The sequence below is a fragment of the Lissotriton helveticus genome, chromosome 5_1, assembly GCF_964261635.1.
Source record: "Lissotriton helveticus chromosome 5_1, aLisHel1.1, whole genome shotgun sequence".
In the NCBI taxonomy this organism is placed as follows: Eukaryota; Metazoa; Chordata; class Amphibia; order Caudata; family Salamandridae; genus Lissotriton; species Lissotriton helveticus.
This window is the reverse complement of record NC_136065.1, coordinates 1,347,338,407-1,347,361,779: the sequence shown is the minus strand read 5'-3', so window position 1 is coordinate 1,347,361,779 and position 23,373 is coordinate 1,347,338,407. Positions and strand designations below refer to the sequence as shown.

General features: G+C 41.4%; 1 protein-coding gene and 1 long non-coding RNA gene across 5 annotated transcripts in view; one reads left to right on the top strand and one right to left on the bottom strand.

Annotated features, from left to right (window-relative positions):
• The window catches only part of LOC144753615 (uncharacterized), a 64,617-nt gene extending 46,917 nt beyond the window's left edge, over positions 1-17,700 (top strand). For both annotated transcript variants that reach the window (XR_013594430.1, XR_013594429.1), the window contains one exon: positions 17,224-17,700. This is a non-coding gene — a long non-coding RNA (uncharacterized LOC144753615). The remainder of the gene's footprint in view (positions 1-17,223) is intronic.
• The window catches only part of LOC144755389 (uncharacterized), an 890,492-nt gene that overhangs the window by 206,454 nt on the left and 660,665 nt on the right, over positions 1-23,373 (bottom strand). The gene's annotated exons all lie outside the window — the stretch shown is intronic.

Sequence of the window (23,373 nt, the reverse complement as noted above, 5' to 3'; positions counted from 1 at the left end):
ACCTTCTTGTGATAGTATGTCGCAAAGATGACATAAAACTGTTCACTCTTCCTTTTGGTATTACAGGGCATGGAAATCCAAAACGACATTTGGTGGTCGATTCCGATTCGGGAAAAACTGCTCCGAATAGCCGTACGGAGCGTTTTTCCCTTACGAATCATACCCTGCAACGTCCCCGTACGTACGACGAAGTACGATTCATACCAGGAGCTGGACTCCGTACGAATCGTACAGAGACAGTACGAATCTAATCCCCGTACGAATCTCCCTCGGAACCCGCTGTACAGACATCCGTACGGTTCGCGGCTGGTTTTTCCGACCCAGCAAGTACGATTTGTGTCGGGTACGCACCGTACAACGCTTTTTCTACGGGAGCCAAAAACATCTGGAGAAGCAAAGTTCACCTCGAAACAGGTACGGAACGCCCCCCCCCCCCCCGGGTACGGTGCATACACCCCATGATCACAGGGGTACGGTGCATACTCCTGCGATCATGGGGTGTACACACCGTACCCCGCGATCATGTGGTGTACGCACCGTACCCCATGTACGCTGCGATCGCGGGGTACGGTGCGTACACCACATACCGTACGGTGTGTATGTGATTGTGTGCTTTTCCGTACGAATCGCCCTTACCTGACGAGGACGGTACGAAGCGCGTCCTCATACCGTACTCGTCGGGTCGTACGGCATGTTTACGATTCGTACGGAGAGGGCTCCTGATACGAATCGTACGGATGGTTTTTTTCTAGGATCGGAATCGACCCCTTGGTGCAGAACTTGTCCTTCGATTTATACTTTCAACGACAATATTTCCCACAACGATGGCTTTGGAATCGTAAGACTTGTTGTCTTAAGTCCTTATTTTGTGTACTTTCGTTTTTTTTTATTCTTTAATAAAAGACAACACAGTATCATCTGAGTCTGTTCCAAATTTGGGAGCATCTTTTATCCATATTAGCATATGTATGTGAGGAGCACCTATCGCTTGATACTCCTTTCTCCAAAAGAAATCCAGAACCTCTCCAAGAGGAGGATTTTTTTATTGGTGATAAAAGACATCATAGCTTCGAATCTATGATTGAAATACCTGCATACATTAACTGGATCCAAAGAGCACAATTCTCTAGGTATCTTGTATTCAATATTTAGTATATTTGGATTTGCCTCTCGAAGAAATTGAAGTAAATCATCCCAAGCGTACTCAGCACAGCTTAGAGTAAGGAACCATGTAGGAGTTCCTAAGTTCCTTAGCATACATTTCAGTTCTCCATGACGACGGTACCAGTACTCATTAGTACCACGCTGACATGCCATGAGATTAATCAGCTGAGATTCCAAAACATTATCTTTCTGCAGTACTTTATCCATAAATTCCTTTGCCGAAACATTTTGCAGATGTACACCTATTTTCAATATATGGTTTACTGCATAAGACAGTCCAGACAAATCACTCTCAAACAAAAGATGAAACAAATATGGAATACATTGTCGAAATCTAGGATCTTCTGCATACAATCTTGATGTCCGGTATTCAGATGCAGGAATCTGCGCAGGTCGGTCATCATATCGTCCTTCTTTTCCTGTGGGAAACTACTGAGGGAAACAACGAGCTTCCAAGCTTTTTTCCCATACACTAATGGGACTTCCTTTTGCTTCTTTCATTTGGAATAACTCTATAGTATTTCCCATCACTTCTTTAGAATTAAGTGGATGAACACTGTAATGTTCGTAGATTTCGTCAGTTCTGGACACATCCACTTTTTGAATCTGTCCAGATGGCAACTCACTATCTTCTTCTACAGTTATTTCTTCTTCTCTCACATACACATTTTTATAATATTGATTATTTTTTACCAGATACAACGTTGCCTTTTTCACTTTCCTAACATCTACTAATTCTTGCCAGATTTTTTTACTCTTTGTAGGAACGCCATTAACAAGAATAACTAGAGTTTCATCTTCTACATTTTCTACACCAATTGTTTCAATATTTTTCTTTAAATCTAGAGGCAAATATACAACTCTTCCCTTTAATCCTCTCTGTAAATCTGAAGGAGGCAATTTCCCTGTCTTAGGCTCCATACGAACTATAGCCTGAAATGGATGCACACATTGAATAAGAATAGACTCATAGGTATTTAAATCCATCAGTTCAGGAGGAATGCTTAGCAACTCAAGATTATTATGCACAGCTCTATCAGGCATTTTGTTCTCGTCTAATTTGTTATAACAATATTTACAAATACGCTGATCAGAACCCAAATCAAAAGAATTCTCTACCAACAAATAAGTTGCAAAATCCTTCCACTCATTATTATTTTCCTTTTCACTTTTTTAAGTACAGATCAACAGTCCTGCTTTGATTTTTATAATGAGATTGTCGACAACAAATACAAGAATAATTTGGCCTTTCACCTGAAATCATCTTAAACCTTGTAATTTCTTGCTCAACATTTTCTACAGTACAACATTGTACATTCTCTTCCACATTTTCTTCTATTAATTTCTCAGCTTCTGCACTGTCTTCCTGAGGACCAAAGTAACTAACCTGAATTTCATCACAAACATTCGTTACATCTGATACAGATCCACACAAAAGAGCACTGTTCAACTTTTTTAACATTAGTGCTGGCCTTTTTGCGTAATACAATGTTCTGACTGATTTCCTCATTTGAGAATGATGAACTGCTAACATCCTGAAATGGTGAAAAACACTTTGACATACTTTTTTAGAAAGACAAGCCAGAGAAAGACCTTGCAAACCAGTATTTTCTCTCACTCTGCAAGGGTCTAGTCCTTGCAACATCTTAATCTTTCATTTAACACTTTTCTTACTATAGTTACGTAAGAAATTACGTAAACATTCAATAGATTCTTGCCGTACACTACAAATACTACTACAATTCCAAGTGTACACTGGAGCTTTAGGACGTCTCCCTAAAACTTCATCAGCTAACACCTCTACTGCATTTCTAGGAACAATTTTCTCTTTCTCAATAGCACAACCATTTCTAACCTCATATGCACGACCACTAGTGTCAACTGCATGCAACAAACCATTACTTTGAAGATAACTCTCATTAAAAAAGGCTCAGAACTTGAAGTATGTTTCCATTCACCCAAAAAAAAACTCTGAAAAATTACTTCTGTTAATTACTCTTCTCCATTTACTTTTGGCCTTCATTAAATGGATTGGCTTATCTAGTGATCGAATTCTATTGATAACTAAAATAAACATTTTTTTTTTCAATTCGAAAGCTTTCAACTACATTTTCTATATGTTTTCTTTTCTTATAAAAAGCAGGGTTTTTTTTACATTTCTTGACTTCTTTCATTAAGTTCGACAAAACTCCATTATAAAACATTCTTTTTCTAATTTCCTGAAAGTGATTCTTCCTCCTTTTACCATACGCTTCTTTTCTACAAGGTGAATTTCCATGGCTGTTCTCTTTCTTCTTGCTTTTCTTTTTATTTGTAGATACACAATTTATATTTTTCACATTGTGCACACTACTCTTAGGGGCACATTAGGATGGCGGGCAGGCTTTGCCCGCCCGCGACCCTATCGGAAAACGGGACCGCCCGCCTTAAGGGCGGGGGTCCCGGGAGTGCCATTAGGATGTGCCCGCCACAGTGGCGGGCACATCCTGTATTTTCAGCATTGTGGTGGGCGGTGAGAGGCGCCTAGAGGAGTGGAGTGCGCCGAAGGTAGTCGACAAGAGAAGTACATGGCCCCAGGGTGAGTAAATGGTGGGCGAGTTGACTAGGTGTGAGTAGGCGCAAGGAGCGCCGTGCGTGGCGTAAGTAACAATGGCTGCAGCCTGGGCAGGGTCGCGTATATTGATTGCGACTGTAGGTGTTGTGTGATTAAGTCGATACGGCGTGACATAAACGGTGGGCTGAGGAATCGAGAAAATCAGCCGGTAATGCAGCCAGAGGCGAGCTCAAGAGGGGGGGAGGTGAGGAGTGGGTGGAGGACGGGTGGAACGGGGGGTTGACTAGAAACGTGGACAAGGACCTACTGTGCTGAGGGGAGGGGAGGGAAGGGTGAACGGAAGCTAACATAGGTGTGATGGTAACCGATAAGGGGTTACAGCATACTTGCACGGCAGCCGCAGGTAGCGTGGTTCGCGGGTCCGAAGTCAGAAGCCACTGAAGGATCGTCTGATTGAAGGGGGAAAAAAACATCATTGCCTGAATTGGGCAAGAGAGTAAGGCAGGCACACATGTAGTGAAAATGACCTGCAATTTTTAAGGCGGCGGCGGGGGCGGGTTAGGCAGGGCAGCGCCTGTAGGAAAAAGAGAGCCGCCGGTTGGACTGAAATGATACCGCGCTCGGTGAAGAAACTCGAGTGAGTGGTGGTGGAGCGACACGTACCTGAAAGAATCGAGGCGGCCGGGAGCACCGAAGGCTTGGGTGACTCTGGAGGCTCGCTGTGTGAAGGAGCAGCTCCGTGAACCCGGAAGGGGTGCTGCGTAGTAAATAATAAGTGATTGGCTGGTGACGGGGGGTGGGCGTGGCTGGGGAGAGGACGGGGCAGGGCTGGAGTTGTGTCCGAAAGTCGCTAGGGCAACGGAGAAAAGCACGAGAAAAAAACTTTATTGAGAGAGAAACATCAGGTGGATTACAAACACAGTTCAGTAAAGGCTGGTAAATACGCATAAAACCCATGTACATGCATAAGTTGAAATAAATATTTAAACCAGCTAACCAGCAAAACTTAGGCAATGCGAAATGAACCAAGACAGAAAGTTAACATGTTTGTGCGATCAGGACTGATTGAATGGACATAGCCAGGGAGTGTTGGGTACAAAGGGCAGTACATAAATAACAATCTCCGGAGCAATTAAATTAGGAACAAGAAAAGGATGGTAATATACAGGATGGAAGAATCTGGCCAAATTTTTGGGAGCACGGACGGGAAGGGGACACAGGGGGAGGGTGGAAAGGGCTCTAATTAAATAAGCACAGGGAGTAGGAGAAAAGGTGTGTTTGATGGTCAGCACTAAGGTTGGCAATGCAAGTCAAAAATCCATCAAGGAGCATGGTACTAAACGGTTACAGTGCTATTCCACTCGTCGAGTGTGTTAAGGCCATGGTTGACAGAGTCGACGCGTGAAATCCATTTACATTCCGCTCTGTTCAACAGATTAGACATACTGCCGCCTCTGATTGGCAGTCGTGGTTTTTCAATGACCGTCCATCTCAGGTCTGTGTCTAGGTGCTGTTTGTCCAGAAAGTGTGTAACCAGAGGGGCGGTCAAGACTTTGCAGTTGATCCTGCTCTTATGTTGGATAATCCGCTGTTTTATCATTTGAGTGGTTTGGCCGATGTAGATGAGGTCACACGTACAGCGGATGGCATAGATCACATTTTGAGTCTTGCAGTTCGAATGGTGGTTCAGTTTGTGGGTGCGGCCGTTGTAGATGAACTCCTTAGTGTTGATGGTCAGGTCACACACACTGCAGGATTGACATTTGTAATGGCCGACTACAGGATCCAAGCCCCAGGCGGCTGTAATAGTGTGTTAGTCCGGAGGTAGGTTGGGCCAGGTGATTGCATGCACAAGGTGGTTGGCGATGTTATTTCCCCGTTGATAGGAGAACAAGGGTGGTTCATGAAACTGTTCCTCGGATCGCAGCAGAGGCCAGTGTTTCTTTATTATTCTACTGATCCTGTTGCTGTCGGGGCTGAAGGTAGAGACAAACGGGATTCTAGTCAGTGTCTTTTTGTTGTTAGGGGTTAAAAGATGTTCCCGGTGGTTGTACCAAGCACATTTCTTGGCTTTTGTCACTAGGCGTCGTGGGTATCCCCTGTTTATAAGTTTGTTGACCAATATGTCAGCCTCCCTGAAATAGTCTTTTCGCCATTTACAGTTGCGGCGAATCCGCAAGAATTGGCCGTATGGAAGTCCGTCGCGTAGGCCTCTGGGATGGTAGCTGGAATAGTGTAACAAGGTGTTCCGTTCCGTGGGCTTCCGGAAGAGCGATGTCCCCAGGGTACCATCTTCTGCATGGATTGTAACATCTAGGAATGGTAGATCGTTGGTCTTGTATTCACTCGTGAATTTGAGGTGTTCCTGTGCGTTGTTAAGCCACTCGACAAAAGGTAGAAGGGTATCTGAAGATCCATTACAGATAAGGAGAATATCGTCTATGTACCGGCGCCATAAATCAATCTGTGAACGGTAAGGGTTGATGGGGTTGAGAATGAGTGATTTTTCCATGTCGTGGACAAACAGAATGGCGAAGTTGGGGGCGAAGCAAGCGCCCATCGAGACACCCTTGATTTGAAGGTAGTAAGTGTCTCTGTACAAGAAATAATTGTTTTGAAGTGCAATACGAAGGAGGTCCATGATAAAATCGGTCGGGATCTTGGTAGGTCGGGGTCTGGAGAGCAGGAGGTTTTTAATCACTTGAAGGCCTTCACGGTGAGGAATGATGGTGTAAAGTGACTCTATATCCATACTGGCCATGAGTTGGGTGGACATATCAAAGGCTTTATCCTCTATGGTATTGATGAGGTCCATAGTGTCACGTATGAACGTGTCGGTAGTGGGCACAAACTCCTTGATAATGGCATCTATGTACTTTCCCAGTGGTTCCAATATAGACCCGCAACTGGAAACGATGGGTCGCCCTGGTGGATTCAGGGTGTCCCTATGTATTTTTGGAAGGACGTAAAGGACGGGAGTCCTGGGGTGTGGGGTATTGAGGTATTTAAACTCCTTTTTGGTGATAATGTCAAGGTCCCTGGCTGTTGTGGTGGCCGATAAGATTTTTGTTCTGATGTCACTCATGGGATCTCTAGAGAGTGGGCGGTAGTGTTCCGCATTGGAAAGTTGACGTTTGATCTCTAGGTCGTATTGTGTGGTACCCAAGACGACGATGCCGCCGCCCTTGTCCGCGGGCTTAATGATGATTTCACTGTTTTTTTGAAGGGAGTTGAGGGCATGTTTCTCAGTTAAGGGAAGGTTGTAGGGGATGAACCGTGGTGAAGTTTTGAGGTCCATCACCTCCTTCATAACTAATCGTTCAAAGGACAGTATTTCAGGGGTCATTAGATTGGAAGGAGGATTGAAGGTGGAGGGAGGCCGAAAGGGAGAGACCTCGAAAGGTGTTGCGTCCGCTCTGTCTGCGAAAAAGTATTTGAGACAAACCCTCCTGAAGAATCTCAAGAGATTAGATTGAAGTTCAAGGAAGTTGGCACGTACGGTGGGTACAAAGTTGAGACCCCGGTAGAGAAGTGTGATTTCTTCAGAGGTCAAATTGTGGTTGGAGAGATTGAAGATGGGGGTGGCCATTTCAGTATCCATGGTAGCTGTAGTATTGGTTATTGGGGAGGACCCCATTGGTAGTAACGATTCCGTGTCTGGTGTTCGCCTGGAACCTGGGGTTGATATTGTCTGGTCCTGGCTGGACGGTTCTGCGGTGGGGGTTGGCCGCGGCCGCGGCCCCGGGCTAAAAAACCAGGAGGCAAAACTGGTTGAGGTCTGGAACTGGAGTTTGAAGAACCTGCGTCCGAATCGTCCGCAGAGGTGTTGGAGGAGTCAGAGAAGGTGATCCGTTGGTTGTTACGGTACCGACCCCAGTTGCGTGTTCTTTGGGGATTCTGTGGAGTATTGAAAAACTCGTCGTTTAGGTAGGGGTATGTATTTTCCACCTTATAGTTCTTAATATCTTTTTGTATCTTATTGACTTTTTTGTTGAGTTCAAAAGTATTAAATGTTGCGATGGTCGAGTTGATTTTGTCTAGAAGACTCTTGGCATCAGTTAGAGAAGAATCTGCCAGGATGAGTTTCTCCAATTCATCAATTTCCTCCAATTCAAGCCGACTGTGTTCGATGGCCGTATCTATGCTAAGGACCATCCAATGGCGGGAGCAGGTGGTAGCTAAGTGGCTGAAGCTCGTTCTAAACTTAGGATCCTGTGTAAAGATCGCTGGGGTGTTTCTGATTTGTAGGCCCACAGGGATCACACCAGATCGCAGGTAGTCTGTGAGCATCGGCGCGTGGAGATCAGTTCTAATCTGTTTCTTTTTCAATTTTTCAAGTTTTTCCAGGAGGAAACGGGAGGTGTTCGGGGTAGTGGGAGTGGTGGTCGAGGTGGTCGCTCCCGAGAGGAGTGAGGGACCGACCAGGCGCGACTGGATGTATTCTTCAGAGTAGGTAAGAGACTCCTTGGACATCGTGTGTATGCCTGATGGTAATACACCGATGGGGGCCTATTTGCTAAGGCAATTATGATAGGTACCAAGAGGTACGACTCTCGCAGCTCGGCAGCTGCTCACAGTCTAGTAAAGGAACAACAGGTGTAGGACCCATAAACCACGTTGGGATGGGTGTAGACTATGTATAAGAAACAATTCCCAACAGGTATCAATTTAAGACAGTTCAATGATATATGCAGTAAGCATTACATGAAAGGGAAACAAGGAGACTGATATGGTTTAAGAGCTTGTTATTCACCAATTCAAAAAAGGCGTTTCACATGGAAATACAGTTTAGACAGCACTGTACAGAAAAAATCATGTGACAACCCGGAGGCACTTGATGAGTGGTGATATATACATTTAGTGAAAAGTGATGATACAAGTGCTGAACGTGAACAGCGTGAACGGCGCAAGGTGACAAAGAGATATACAGTGGTGGCTCCGTAGGACTTAGTTTTAGTCACTTAAATCATGATGTCATACATTTTACAAGAGCCAAAAACGTTAGATGCGCCATAAAGTTGCGCTGTGGTGTCAATGGCGTTTCGATCCCCGTGAGTCGGGATCGTCTTCAGGACAGGGTTGTCGGGTTCAGTCAGTGCTGTGGGGAGAAAGGTCGGGTCAGGGTGGGTGAAGGAGAAGAAGGGAAAACAACACCCGTCCTCCACCTACTCCTCACCTCCCCCCCCTCTTGAGCTCACCTCTGGCTGCATTACCGGCTGATTTTCTCGATTCCTCAGCCCACCGTTTATGTCACGCCGTATCGACTTAATCACACACCACCTACAGTCACAATCAATATACGCGACCCTGCCCAGGTTGCAGCCATTGTTACTTACACCACGCACGGCGCTCCATGCGCCTACTCACACCTAGTCAACTCGCCCACCATTTACTCACCCTGGGGCCATGTACTTCTCTTGTCGACTACCTTCGGCGCACTCCGCTCCTCTAGGTGCCTTGGAAAGGCATTGAAAAATGCCCATGCTAATATGGCTGGCGGTGTCTGATAGACACCGCCACCATGTTATCCCTTTTCCGCCCCGGCCACAAGGCGACCGGGGCGGAAAACAAGTGTTTCCCACCGCTGCGGTCCCCTCCGCCATCGTAATATGGCGGGGGGAATGCAGGGAAGGATGTCGGGCGGATTGCCTCCGCCAGGGTGGCGGTGGCCACCGCTACCCGTGCGGAGACAATCCGCCCGACATCCTAATGGGCCCCTTAGTGTTTGATAATTTCCTGAGAAAAGTCTTCGTTCTCTTACCAGGACTTTTTTTCTTATTCTTAACACATTGTTCTTCATGTAAATTTTGTGGATGACTTCTCTTTAAATAAACACCTTTCTTTCGTCGTTTCCTCTTTTGAGCACTTGTAGGCATGATGAATTTTTTTCAGTGTTGATAAATAGAATCTATTATAAAAAATATATATAACATTACAAAAATAAATATATGAAATATACTACTATATTACTTATAAGAAGAGAAGGAGGATTATAAGGACAAAGGTGGGACTATGAAAATAGAAGGACTTACAACAAAGGAAGAAGGAGTATGACACAAGTGAAAATATGAGGAGAAAGGGGAGTATAAGCAGACACTGCAATATAAAGAGATAAAGGGAGTATGAACAGACTGGAAAGTATGAAGAGGTAAGAGGGAGTATGACGAGAAAGGTGAAAGTATAAGGAGAGAAGGAAGAGTATAAGAAGAAAGAAAGAGAGTGTGAGCAGAGAGGGGGCAGTATAAAAAGAGAGAGAAGTACAATAAAGAGAAAAGAAGTAATATGAAGAGTGGAAAGTGTATAAAGAAAGAGACAGGAGTATGACAAGAGAAACAAATATAAAGAGAGAGGTCAGTATGAAATGACGGAGAGTATAAGGAAAGTGCTGCGGAGTGTATGCAGGGAGTCAAAGAGGAGTAAGACAAGAGAGCAAGCACTATCAACAGAAAGAAGAAGTATAAACAGAGAGAACAGAACCTGAAAATATAAAAGCAATGTAAAGAGAAACAGGAAAATATGAACACAGAGAGAAAAAGTATAGGACAAAAGGGAATGAAACAAAAAGGCAGTAGTATGAGGAGACATGGAGAAGTAAGAGAAGAGAGAAGAGAATATGAAAACAGGAGGGAGTATAAGGACAGGGGGGCAATGAAGAGAGGAATGTCACAATAAGAAAAGAGGGCAATATCAGTAGAGAGTGGGAAGTATAAGAAAAAAGAGAAAAAGAGTGAGCAGAGTATGAGAAGAAAAAGAAAAGTATGAGAAAAGAATAGGGAGTATGTGCAAAGAAGAGCGAGAATAAAAGGAAAACGAGAATATAAGAAGAGAAGAGTATATATGAAGAAAGAGGAAAGAATATAAAGAGAGAGAGAGACAAAAATGTTGAGAAAAGACATATATAAGAGAAGACTTAATGTATAAGGAGAGAGGGAGTACTATGAGGAGACAGTAAGAACTATGAGGACAGGGGTGAATATAAAGACAAGAAAGAATATAAAGAGTTGGGGAAGTATGCAAAAAGAGGAGCACGTATGAAGAGAAAAGAGAAATATAAGAAGAGAGGATACTATAAGAAAAAGGAGGTAGTATGATGAGAGAGGAAGCAGTAGGAGGAGAGAGGAGGGAGTATGACAAGAGAGTGTAGGAAATATGGACAAAGGGACGAATATGATTCCTTAATGTACATAGACGCACAGTGTGATATTAGACAAAACAATATGAGACCATGTATTATACCAAAACACATTTACAAATAAAAAACGTTTAAGTAAGTATACACATTCCATGTATATAACTACTACATTTCAGTGAACAACTCTGACTCATTTTGCAAATACATATGCAATTTACTACATTACTTTTGCCAGCATTAAATCAAAAAAAGAGGCGCAATAGAACAACAAACACGCACAGGGGGCTTGTAAATCTGCCCCAGAATGTATAAAGGGAGAAAGGAAACAGTAAGAAGACAGATCAGGGAATATGAAGAGAAACATTAAATATGAAGAGACAGGGAAAAAAATAAGGAGACAGAAAGAATATGAGGAGACACAGGGAAATATAAACACAAAGAAGGGCAGTATGAAGACAGAGGAGAACATAACAAAAAGAGGGTAGTGCCATGAGAAAGGAAGGAGTAAGAGGAGAGAAGGGGGAGCATCACAAGAGAGGGTAGAAAATATGGAAAAAGGGGCAAATATAAATCTTTAATGTACACAGACGCACAGTGTGATATTAAACAAAAAAAATAACACCATGCATTATACCAAAACACATTTACTACTGTAAAAGGTTTCAAAAGGGGCAAATATAATTCCGTAATATACACAGATGCACAGTGCGATATTACAGAAAAAAATGAGACCATGCATTTTATCAAAACACATTCACTACTGTAAACTGTTTCAAAAGGGGCAAATATAATTCCTTAATGTACACAGAGGCACAGTGTGATATTACAGAAAAAATATGAGACCATACATTTTATCAAAACACATTTACTACTGTAAAACGTTTCAAAAGGGGCAAATATAATTCCTTAATGTACACAGATGCACAGTGTGATATTACAGAAAAAATATGACACCATGCATTTTATCAAAACACATTTACTACTGTAAAACATTTCAAAACGGGCAAATATAATTCCTTAATGTACACAGATGCACAGTGTGTTATTACAGAAAAAATATGAGACCATGCATTATACCAAAACAAATGTACTACTATAAAACGTTTCAAAAGGGGCAAATATAATTCTTTAATGTACACAGATGCACAGTGTGACATTACAGACAAAATATGACACCATGCATTTTATCAAAACACATTTACTACTGTAAACTGTTTCAAAAGGGGCAAATATAATTCCTTAATGTACACAGATGCACAGTATGATATTACAGAAAAAATATAAGACCATGCATTTTCTCAAAACACATTTACTACTGTAAAACGATTAAGTAACTATACACATTCCATGTATATAACTACTACATTTCAGTGAACAACCCTAACTCATTTTGCAAATATGCAATTTACTACATTACTTTGTCCAACATTACATCAAAAAATGTGTTACAATAAAACAACAAAGACGCACAAGAGGCTTGTAAATCAGCCTCAGAGTAAATGAAAGGAGAGAAGGAAAGTAAGAATACAGATTAGGAAGTATAAAGAGCACAAACCTAATTCTAAACAACCAACACTATTAACTACTCAACAACTAAAAAAGTGACTGCACACATTCTAAATTTTTTAGTACTGCACTTTATTGTACAAAGGTGACTCACAAAACAAATTTAATGAATTTTAACTGTATATCTTTTATGATGCAACTGCAACGAAATAAAGATTATTGAACATGAACATGAACAAATTAACTTAGCAACTGATTTTATCATAATAGTTATCCAAATGCAGAGAATACATTACTCTTACTAAAAACAAAATGTACAACATATATTTCCTTACAATGTATCATCTCACCTTAGATATTATTATACAGAATCTCTCTAGTTCGGTGTCTGCAGCAGAACCAAGAAATGGTACATTTTCCCTCTCAATTTACAGTTCTATACCTGTAATTACCAAATCAAAATCCTTCACACATTAATTCAAACCAAACACAAATGTCTATTGGTTCAGCATTTCAAACAATTCCAACTGACATAACTTTCCACCCTACCCCCAATAGATCATGCAAAAGCCAACTGTCAACAAAGGTCAAAAGTTCAGCACTCTATAAAACACTGCCCCCCAATAAATTTACACTATGCATAAGCATTTACTTATAAGTACCAATAAAGAGAAAATGTCTCATTACAACCAACCAACATATAAACACATAAACTTGATACATATCTGTAAAATATATATTTTTTAATTGATTTTTCTTGCTTACGTACGGTTATGGAACAACTTAGAGAATTGGCACTGTACGTCGTCCGTAGGGCATGGTACGCGTACGATAAATCTACCGTAAAAAAAATAAAAATAGCCTCTATCACTAATTTTTTATAATCCCCGGGAACCCCATCTCCCGGGGCACAAATATAACGTTGGGCACCGTGGGGGGAGCCCCAAAGTCCCCACGAACCTAGCCAACTCTGTGCGTCCTTCAGGAGCCAGCATTGCTTTTCTTCAGAGAGAGCAGCTTACATGCTGCTCTCTCTCACGAAAAGCAATCTGCTTTCATACTTGAAAGACAGAACAGCCCTAGGGGATCAGGAAGTCCTATAGCAAATAGCAAACTTTTCCTCTCAATCTACACACTCAATCTACACACAAATACAAATAAAAAACAAATCACATTTATTCCCACACTAAATCAAAATGAAACACACTTTTATATTGCTTAAACTTTTTAACCTTTTTCCAACTGACAAAACTTTCAACCCTTCCCCCATTCCACATTCTGCCATTTACCATAGAAACACTTCAGGGAACACCTAACTGAGAACACAGGTGAAAAGTTCATCAAACAATGTTGCAAATCAAAACAGCAAGTGTGCTTGAGTTGTCAATATAGCAGCTTATGTAAAGTAACATTCTTTTCTATCACTTTTTCTTAACCAATCCATTTCAGGCTTTCAAAAAACTGATAATTGCACCCTAGTTTCTGTGTAAAAAACTTTCAAACATCCAATAATTTCTTTATTTTTTTCCAAAACTACATCTTATCCACCATTTTAGAAAAATCTTATTTTTCAAACTGCCATTTAATATACAGAGTCCATCTGAGTGCATCCAAACCTCTCTTCAAGATGCTTAAGGTGTGGATTGTGGGACACAGCTATATTTTCTGGAGCCAAAGGTACGCAGAACAGAAAGGACATCACAAAGACCTAGGTTTACCAAACGTAGACATTAAATGGATTGGACAGAGAGGGTAAAAGTGGCACCAATTGATGCCATTGGTGAAATCTTTTCTGCATATCCAACACCCTGACCTCATAATTGTGCACTGTGGTGGCAATGACCTAGGCACTTTGAAAGGGGTAGGTCTGGAAATGCTTATGAAGGACACCTTTCGACAACTGATGACACTTTTCCCCAAAACTGCCTTTGTCTATTCTAATATATGCCAAAGGCAGAAATGGAACAGGTCCAACCACCATTGTCCACAGATTGAGAAGGCTAGGAAACATGTGAATAAATCTGTTTCTGCCTTTCTCAGAGACTATAGAATGGGGTCCATCTACCACAACAATCTGCGTTTCAATATGCATGACATCTATAGGAGAGACGGTGTACATTTTACAGATGAAGGGAACAGAGTCTTCCTCATAAACTTAAGACTCTGCATCGGTACTTACTTGTGTAGGTACTAAAATCTCCCAATAAACACAATGGCTCTTTTTAGAGCCACCCAACATGTAAACACATACACTCGATAAATCTCTAAAAAAATATTTTTATTTTTCTTACTTACGTACACTTATGGGACGACTTACAGACTTCACACCGTAATATATATATATTACCTACTGGCGGTCGCCAGTAGGTAGTTATAGTTGGGACCTAGTTTCCATAGGAAATCCGCAACATTCTATTTGGAATAACTTTGGCACCGGTCGACGAATCTTCGCAAAATTCTCCAAGAAGATGGGCCGCTCCGCTCCTTCCCTGAAAGTTTCGGGGTGATTCGTGAAGCGGGCCGAGAAAAAAGGTGGGTCTGTATCACATCACTCATGACATGGTCAGTGACATCACTCATGACATCACTGATGACATCTCAAATGACATCACTGAGGACATCACTGATGACATCATCCTTGTGAAAGAGTGGCAGACCTCCTCTCACCGTAATATAACCTTTGATACACACATTCAAAAATAGAAATTAACATTTTCAAAAAAATGGAGATACCAATACCAGTTACAACAACCTATTCGGTAATTCCAACATCTACATACACATCCACTCATTCACCAACAGTTCTATGTAGTCACTCATACATGTACTCACTCATCATATATACTCATACACCTATACATCCTGTTACACACCGATACTCATCCATAGAGTTACTCACACACATACTCACACATGCAAATTGACTATCAAACATCCATTTACTTGCATACACAGCTATACACACACCACTACACTTACTTCTACAGAAACGTACACATACTTACTCTCTTAAACAATCACTTATAGAAACACATACTTATTTATACAGGAACTCTTCCAATCTCTCACTCTCACATATACACACTTATATACATCAATACTCACATATACTAGTTTAAAACATATGTAGTTACTCATAAAAATACTATTGAGACAGTCATTCACTCACCAACACACCCATGCACCCACTCATCCACCCATACAGTCTTGCAAACATGCTGTCTTCAAAACACATACAGTGAGTCAGTCATTCATGCATCTGTGCTCTAAGTAATACCCCCACCAAACCATACAGACACTCATACTGATACTCAAAAAACCAACTAATAACCCATATAGACACTCATGTAGCTACTCACCAACCCATGCAGCCACTTATACACAAAGTGAGACACTGATACAGATATTTACATATTTAAGCATTACTCGCTAATACATGTATTCACTAAGATACACCTAATAAGTCAGTTATACAATCAATTTTACAAAAAAACATTTAGACACTTATTTACCTATTTATTTTTCCATCGACCTTTAGATATACATATATAAAAACATATTCATTTTTCAGAAAGACACAGTCATTGGTTGATGTCATCAGTGATGTCATTTGAATGTCAGTAAAAACAAGATTCAAATCATTCTGATTTAGTTTCTTGCTCTGTGCCATTCCAAATAATAAAAATGTCGCAATATGCGCTATATTGATGACATTTTTATTATTTGGAATGGCACAGAGCAAACTGCTACCAACTTCGTCAAGAAACTAAATCAGAATGATTTGAATCTTGTTTTTACTGCCAATTATAGCAGAAAGACAATTGATTTTCTTGACATTTCTGTGACCATCAATGGCTCCATCATTGAAACTACTTTACACCGTAAGAAAACGGCAGGCAATAGTATACTGAGGGCCAACAGCTCACATCCTCGCAACCTGATACAAAGCATCCCCTATGGGGAATTGCTAAGGGCCAAAAGGAACTGTAGTACAACAGAATCATTTGAAGCTGAAAAGCAAGTGATGTGTGACAGATTCAGGGAACGTGGGTACAACAGTAAAACCATTCAAAGTGCATGTGAAAGAGCTGACAAAATGGCTAGAAATGATCTGCTGTATACTTCCAAAGAATCGGAAAGCAGTACAAATGTAAGATTCATTACCACCTACTGTGGACAAGCCAATGAGATAAGAACTATATTCAACAAACATTGGCATGTCTTATTGAATGATGAACACCTTAAGTCTGACTTGGCAAGTAATCCACAGATTACTTTCAGAAAAAGTAGATCCCTTAAAGACGAACTCAGCCACAACCATGTTACACTCACTAGAAACATCACTACCAGAATGGGATATAAATGCTGTAGAAGGTGTAAAGCATGCAGGGCGAGTGTCAATTGTGAGAAACTAGTGGTTCCAACTACGGGAAAGGAATTCTATATCAGAAAATACTTGACCTGTGACACCACATATTGCGTGTACATTTTAATCTGTCCATGCAATAAGTGGTATGTTGGAAGTAGTAAACACACAGCCACGAAAAGAGTTTTGGAACATCTGCGTGCAATTAAGAACAAAACTAAAACATACCCTGTTGCTCGACATTTCCAGACACACCACTTTAGTGATGAAACAAAACTTCGCATGGTGGTGATTGACAAAATTGATTTGGGAATGAGAGGGAAATCAAGAACTCTCTCTGAGAAAACTTGAATCTACCTATATCATTGATTTCGAATGTACTATACCCGGTGGCCTGAACTCTAATGAAGAACTTGCAATACATTTACAGTAAAAGTAGAAGCGGCATTGAAACTTGTTAGTAGTATCTTCCAGTAATTTTAACCTTCTTTTTTCTTTCAGATTGTTAGAACATGTTTGGCAGAGTAGACTTGATGTGAAGAACTTTTTCTGTTGATGAAAAACAACATCTATTGTGAATGCCCACTGGGGCCAGACATAACATTTCTTGCTGATACACACTTCTGATATTGAGTGCCTTGGATGACCCAGCGGGGCTTTAAATATGTATGTTACGCTTTGGCCCACTTGGGCGTTATATCCTTATCCTGACCATCAATATTTATTTGTATATTGCTGTATATTGGGATTTGCCCACTTGGGCAGAATGCTGGGTCTGCATTGAATATTAGATGTAAATCTATTTCTTTAGAATGTATGTAGATGTGTTTCATTGCTATTACTTTAGCGTTTAAGACATACCAAGATGGCCGACACAGTTACTCCTGTGCTAAGCATACCTGCCGAACAGTCCTTTTTCTATGTTAATTGCACTGGTTTGTAGATTTAAATTGAAGTTTGTGTGGCGAGATGGTAAGCGTGATCAAGGCTTAATCGCCGAAACGCGTTGTTATTGCCATTAAATCTATATTTTTTGCACAGAAGAAGTGTCCGGGCTATCATTTCTGACAGATGTGATTGGCGAAAAGAATATATATATATATATATATATATATATACATTAATAGAAAACAATGCATACACTAAATAAAAAGGTAGGGAAATCATCTATTAATAATAAAGATATCCAAACATATAGGAAGGTGGGCAGTATCGAGGCTCATCTTATTGAAAAAGATTACATAGTACTGCTTGTCCCACAGCTGTAGCAACATTGCTTGAAGCTTCCAGACAGTAGTGCTTAGTAAAAGTGTGCATGCTGGACCAGGTTGCTGCTTTGCAAATCTGTTGAATAGGCACACCGTTGAAGAAGAGACTGCTCTTGTAGAGTGAGCTTTCACTGTTGAAGGTAGAGGTTTGCCTGCTTGCTGATGGCAAAACTGAATCGCTGAAGATATCGAACGTGCTATAGTCTGCTTAGTGACTGGATACCCCTTTCAGATTTTACCATAAGCCACAAAAAGCTGATCAGTCTTGCGGATGCTGGCTGTCTTCTGCAAGTAGAATTTTATACACCTGTTTAGATCCAGGGAATATAAATCTTTCCACTGGTGTTTGTGGATTTGGGAAAAAAATCTTCAATATGACTGGTTTGTTTAAGTGAAAGTCTGATGGGACTTTAGGTATAAAAGAAGGATTTGTTCGAAGTATAACATAGTCTTTTGTAAACTGAAGGAACGAATGACCTGTAGTGAAAGCATGTATGTTGCTTACTTGTCTGGATGATGTAAGAGCTAGCAGAAGAGACGCTTTCCATGTAATTTATTTGAGGTCCGCCCTATGAATGGGCTCAAAAGGGGTCTTCATAAGTTGCGCCAATACAATGTTGAGATGCCAAGGTGGAGGTGGACGTCTAATTGGAGAGAACATTCTAAGCAATCCTTTGAGAAATTGTTTCATCATTTTTGATTACCAAAACGACTGTGACCCATTATACTGCAGAAATCTAGAAATTGCGGCAAGGAAAACCTTAATGGAAGAATGAGAGAGACCAGATTTAGCCAGCTGCAGGAAAAAGGGCAGTAATTGTTCTGGTAAGAAATGGATAGGGTGCACCTCTGAGCTTGCGAACCAATGGAAGAATCTCTTCCACTTGAGTTTGAAAGTCTTGATAATGGACGGCGCTCTAGCATTAGCCAGGACTTCTCGAGAGTCAGTAGGAATGATTAGGTTGGCGAACTCATGGTGTTCAGGAGCCAAGCTGATAATCGTAGAGATGGTGGGTCCGGATGGCAGACTTTGCAGTAGTTTGTTGTCAGCAAGTTCTGTATTGGGCATAACTCCGATAGGAGTAGAAGCTCTGTGAACCAGAACTGGCGAGGCCAACTGGGTGATACGAGTAGTATTTGGCAAGGTTCTTTCCTTATCTTCCGAAGCATACTTGGGATGAAAGGAATCGGAGGAAAAGCATAAGCATAAATCTTTCACCAATTTATCGAAAACGCATTTCCGCACGATCCCTGTTGGTGTAGCCAGCTGGCAAAGAATTGGCATTTGCGGTTCCAACTGGTCGCAAATTGGTCTAATTTTTGTCTGCCCCACAACAGAAAGATGCGATCCAGCGTTGGTTGGTAGAGTTCCCATTAGTGGTTGGCTGTAATTGACCTGCTCAAGGAATCTACCAGGATGTTGGCCACCCCTGGAGCATGTTCGGCTGTTCACGTTATTTGGTGTTAAATTGCTCAATCCCATATTTGCTGGGCCTGTAGGGATAGCATAGTTGATCTAGTCCCTCCTTGTTTGTTTAAATAGTGCATCCTTGTTGTGTTGTCTTGTAATACTGATGTGCCTAATATTTTTGAGAGAAAAGATTTCAGGGCCAGGAATATTGCCTTTAACTCCAATAGATTTATGTGTAAGGATCGTTGTTGGTTGTCCCATTTTCCCTTGACTGTCATCCCATTTGTTAGGGAGCGATAACTCATCTAGCAGTAGATACACTTCTTGTGGGGGTCATCTCAATGAAGTCAAAGTTTCCCACAAGAGTCACAGTGCCTGAATAGAAATCTTTTAGAAGAAGACATGTTGATCTAAAGATGTGAAGAAATTCAGAAGGCCAAAGAGAAAGTACTGAGCAGAGCTCAGGGAGACTACCTTCACACGTTGAGCAGTAGAAAATCTGAGAGCCTGGAGCCTCAGTGAAGAGGGTCCTAGAGGATGCTGTCGCCTGAGTGGCTGAAGTTTGGACCATTTCTTATGACTAGGACGAGATATTAAAGTGAATGTTTTTCTCTATTAACTTTAATGTTAAAGTCTTTACTTACTGCTTTTTATGTACCATGGGACTCCCACTTCGACAACGGGGAATGAGTCAAGCATGTGAATCTATGAAAGATACCCCAATACTGTAGAACCGACCAAGTCCTATATATCCCCACAACCAGAAGGGTCCAGCAGATGTAGCGGTATATTGCTTTAAAAAAGATGTCATACTTAGAAGAAGCTACAGGTGAAAACGTTGGTTCAAATGGCTGTTTTTTAAAACTCAGTTTCAATATTTTATTATTTTCAACTGGGAAGATGGTGATTTCAACACAACAAACCCTTTGTTGATACCACTTGCAGGGAAAAAGCAGACGCTTTCTTCTGCAGCTCTTTTTTACCATTTAAAAAATAAAAACATTATGGGTCCCCTCCAGAGGAATCCACAAGGCCTCAGTACCTTTAGAATCCTCAGGGTGTTGGAAAAAAAGGATGCACATTTAACGTGGATACCTTATGTGGACAAGAAGTTACAGGGGCCTAAGCGCAAACTACCTCAAATAGCCAAAAAAGGCATAGACAGCAGAGGCCAATCAGCGAAAGGGTTAATAAAATAATGAACGTCACAATTTTATGTTGTCATTACAGTACTTTGATTTGAACAAATTGAGAGATTGGGCCAACCAACATGTGTTTCACCCCCGTAACTGCATGCAGGCATGGGGCTTTTTTAAGGCTACATGTCTCTGCGGTCGAATTTCAGAGTGCTGCAATTCTGTCAGATAAAGGCGTTTATGCCTGAGGTATAGCTACAGCCATTGGCAGTCAAGCTCTATGTAACATTACATCAGTAGACTACTTTCTAATTGCTCCATCAAGCTCTTTTGAAATTTCTAGTCACTTTATCAAGCTATTAGAGTCAATGGATTCACATGATTCACTGTATCAATATTCAAGTTTTCTTTTCTAATCACTGTACTGAGCTATTTTTGTGTTTCAAACACTACATAACATTCTCTTGGCTGTTAAACTTTTCAAGATGTTGATGTTGTTGTGTGTTACTTTCTTAAAGGGCATGCCTCTCACTGTCTCAATCCTTAGGGATGTGATAGCCATGTAATTCCTTGTGGGTTGTGATAATCACTAGCTTTCATTTTGAGGCATCTAATCACTCTGTCACTCCATACAGGTAGCACCAGACTAACTTCGTTATTAACGCTGGGCTTTTGGTACCCTCACTGAACTTACTTCCTTAGCTGTCTTACCAATCATGGTATGAATCTTTGCGACATGAATCATTGAATTACTCCTTGGGAAAATTCACCTTGCACTTTGTTCAGATCTTATTATAAGTGGTCTTGTGTTTGGTGTGCTAATGATCATACAGTATAAAACCAACAACGATGCGTAAGGAATTTATCAGGTGCTATAATTATAGCCTATAATAACTGTGCCCTTAAAATGGTGCATAAGAAAACAAGTTACTTACCTGTAACTACAGTTATCCAGTATTGGTATCTTTCATAGATTCACATGCCTGAATCATTCCCCGTTGCCGAGGCGGGAGTCCCACGGTAAAATAAAAAAATTTAAAAAAAAATATATATATATATATATGTATGTATACAAAAGCAGTGCCTTAATAAGAACTGTAGTAGGCTAAAAAGAAAAGAGGCCCAGAAGGCCCAAAACTTAGTAGCCTATCTACCTCATTACATCAAAAGGACCAAAAAGTGGTTCTAACCAATCAGCTGCGAGCACCCTCTAGAACCTTCCCAGCAGAGACAGTTCTCCTCAGATTTTCCTAGCACAAGTGAGAAGTAGGTATCCCAAATAGAGAACTGTCCTGCCGGGGAGGAGGGCGGGTGCATGTGAATCTATAAAAGATACCAATACTGGATAACTGTAGTTACAGGTAAGTAACTTGTTTTCTTATCCAGTATTGGGGCATCTTTCATAGATTCACATGCCTGAATCAGAATAGCAGGCAGAGTGTAAAGCCCTTTCCGCCGGCGTAACTGGGTCCGGGAAGAAGGCTTTCAGCTTTACAGGCTGATTTAGATGGAATTGAGACGGTACTTTAGAAATTAATTTGGGATTTGTTTGTAACGTGATGTAATCTTTAGTGAAATGCAAAAAGGGTTCAGAAATAGTGAAGGCCTGAATTTCACCAACCCTTTCGGGCCACAGTAAGAGCTAATAAAATTGCCACTTTCCAGGTCAAAAATTTGAATTGGCTCAAATGGTCTCTTCATTAGTTGAGATAAAACTGTGTTCAGTTCCCACTCCGGAGGTGGTGGCCAAATCGGAGGAAAGATTTGAAAAAGTCCTTTTAAAAATTGTTTGATAAGTGATGAACAAAGTGATGGTTTGTTATAGCTCTTTCGGAATCTGGAAATTGCAGCAGGGTGAACTTTGATAGAGGAGAACACAAGTCCTGCTTTGACCAGAGATAGCAAATAGGGAAGGATATCCTCCGGTGGAGCCTGTGTTGGATGAACATAATTCGCCTCACACCAACGACAAAAGAGCTTCCACTTTAAGCAATACGTCTTGACTGTACTCTGGGTCAATGGTATTGGGTGAAAAGCGTACGCATAAATCCCTGACCATCGCATGGACAGGCCATTCCCTCTTGATCCCAGTTGAGGGGATCTGCTGGCGTAGTAAAGGTATGTGCTGTTCTCTCTCGTTGCAAACAGATCTAGAGTTGGCTTGCCCCAAACTCGTAAGACCTTTTCCACCTGCTCCTGCTCCAGCTCCCACTCGTGACATCCTGAGAGAGATCTGCTGAGTGTGTCGGCCAAAGTGCTCTGAAGCCCCTTGACATGCTCTGCTCTTAGGGTTATGCCGTGTTCTGTAATCCACTCCCACAGCTCCTGAGATTCTTGCGATAGGGAGAGTGACCTCATTCCCTCCTGCTTGTTGATGTAATACATGCTGGTCGTATTGTCAGTGCGGACCGGCAAAGAGGAGCCCCTAATCCTCAGAAGGAATGCTTGCAGAGAGAGAAATATGGCTCTCAATTCCAGACTGTTGATATGTTTTTGCTGGTACTGTTGAGACCATCGTCCTTGAATCTGTAAGTCTTGAAGCCTCCCCAGCCCTCCATGGTTGCATCCCTTGTTAGGTCAAATTCTGGGGGAGTAGTCAAGAACGTGAGGCCCGGAGAAAAGTTTGCTTTCTGCGACCACCAGTGGAGAGCATGAATCATGAGCAATGTCACCCTGATGAAGTCGTCAAATGATCCTACGGCCTGTTGCCATTGCAGGTGCAGTTCTTCTTGCAGAGGTCTCATTCTGAGCCTTGCCAACGGAACCAGGTTTATTGCAGACAAGCACATCCCCAGAAGAGAAGGGAATGTTCGGACAGAAACTGACCTTCTTTTTG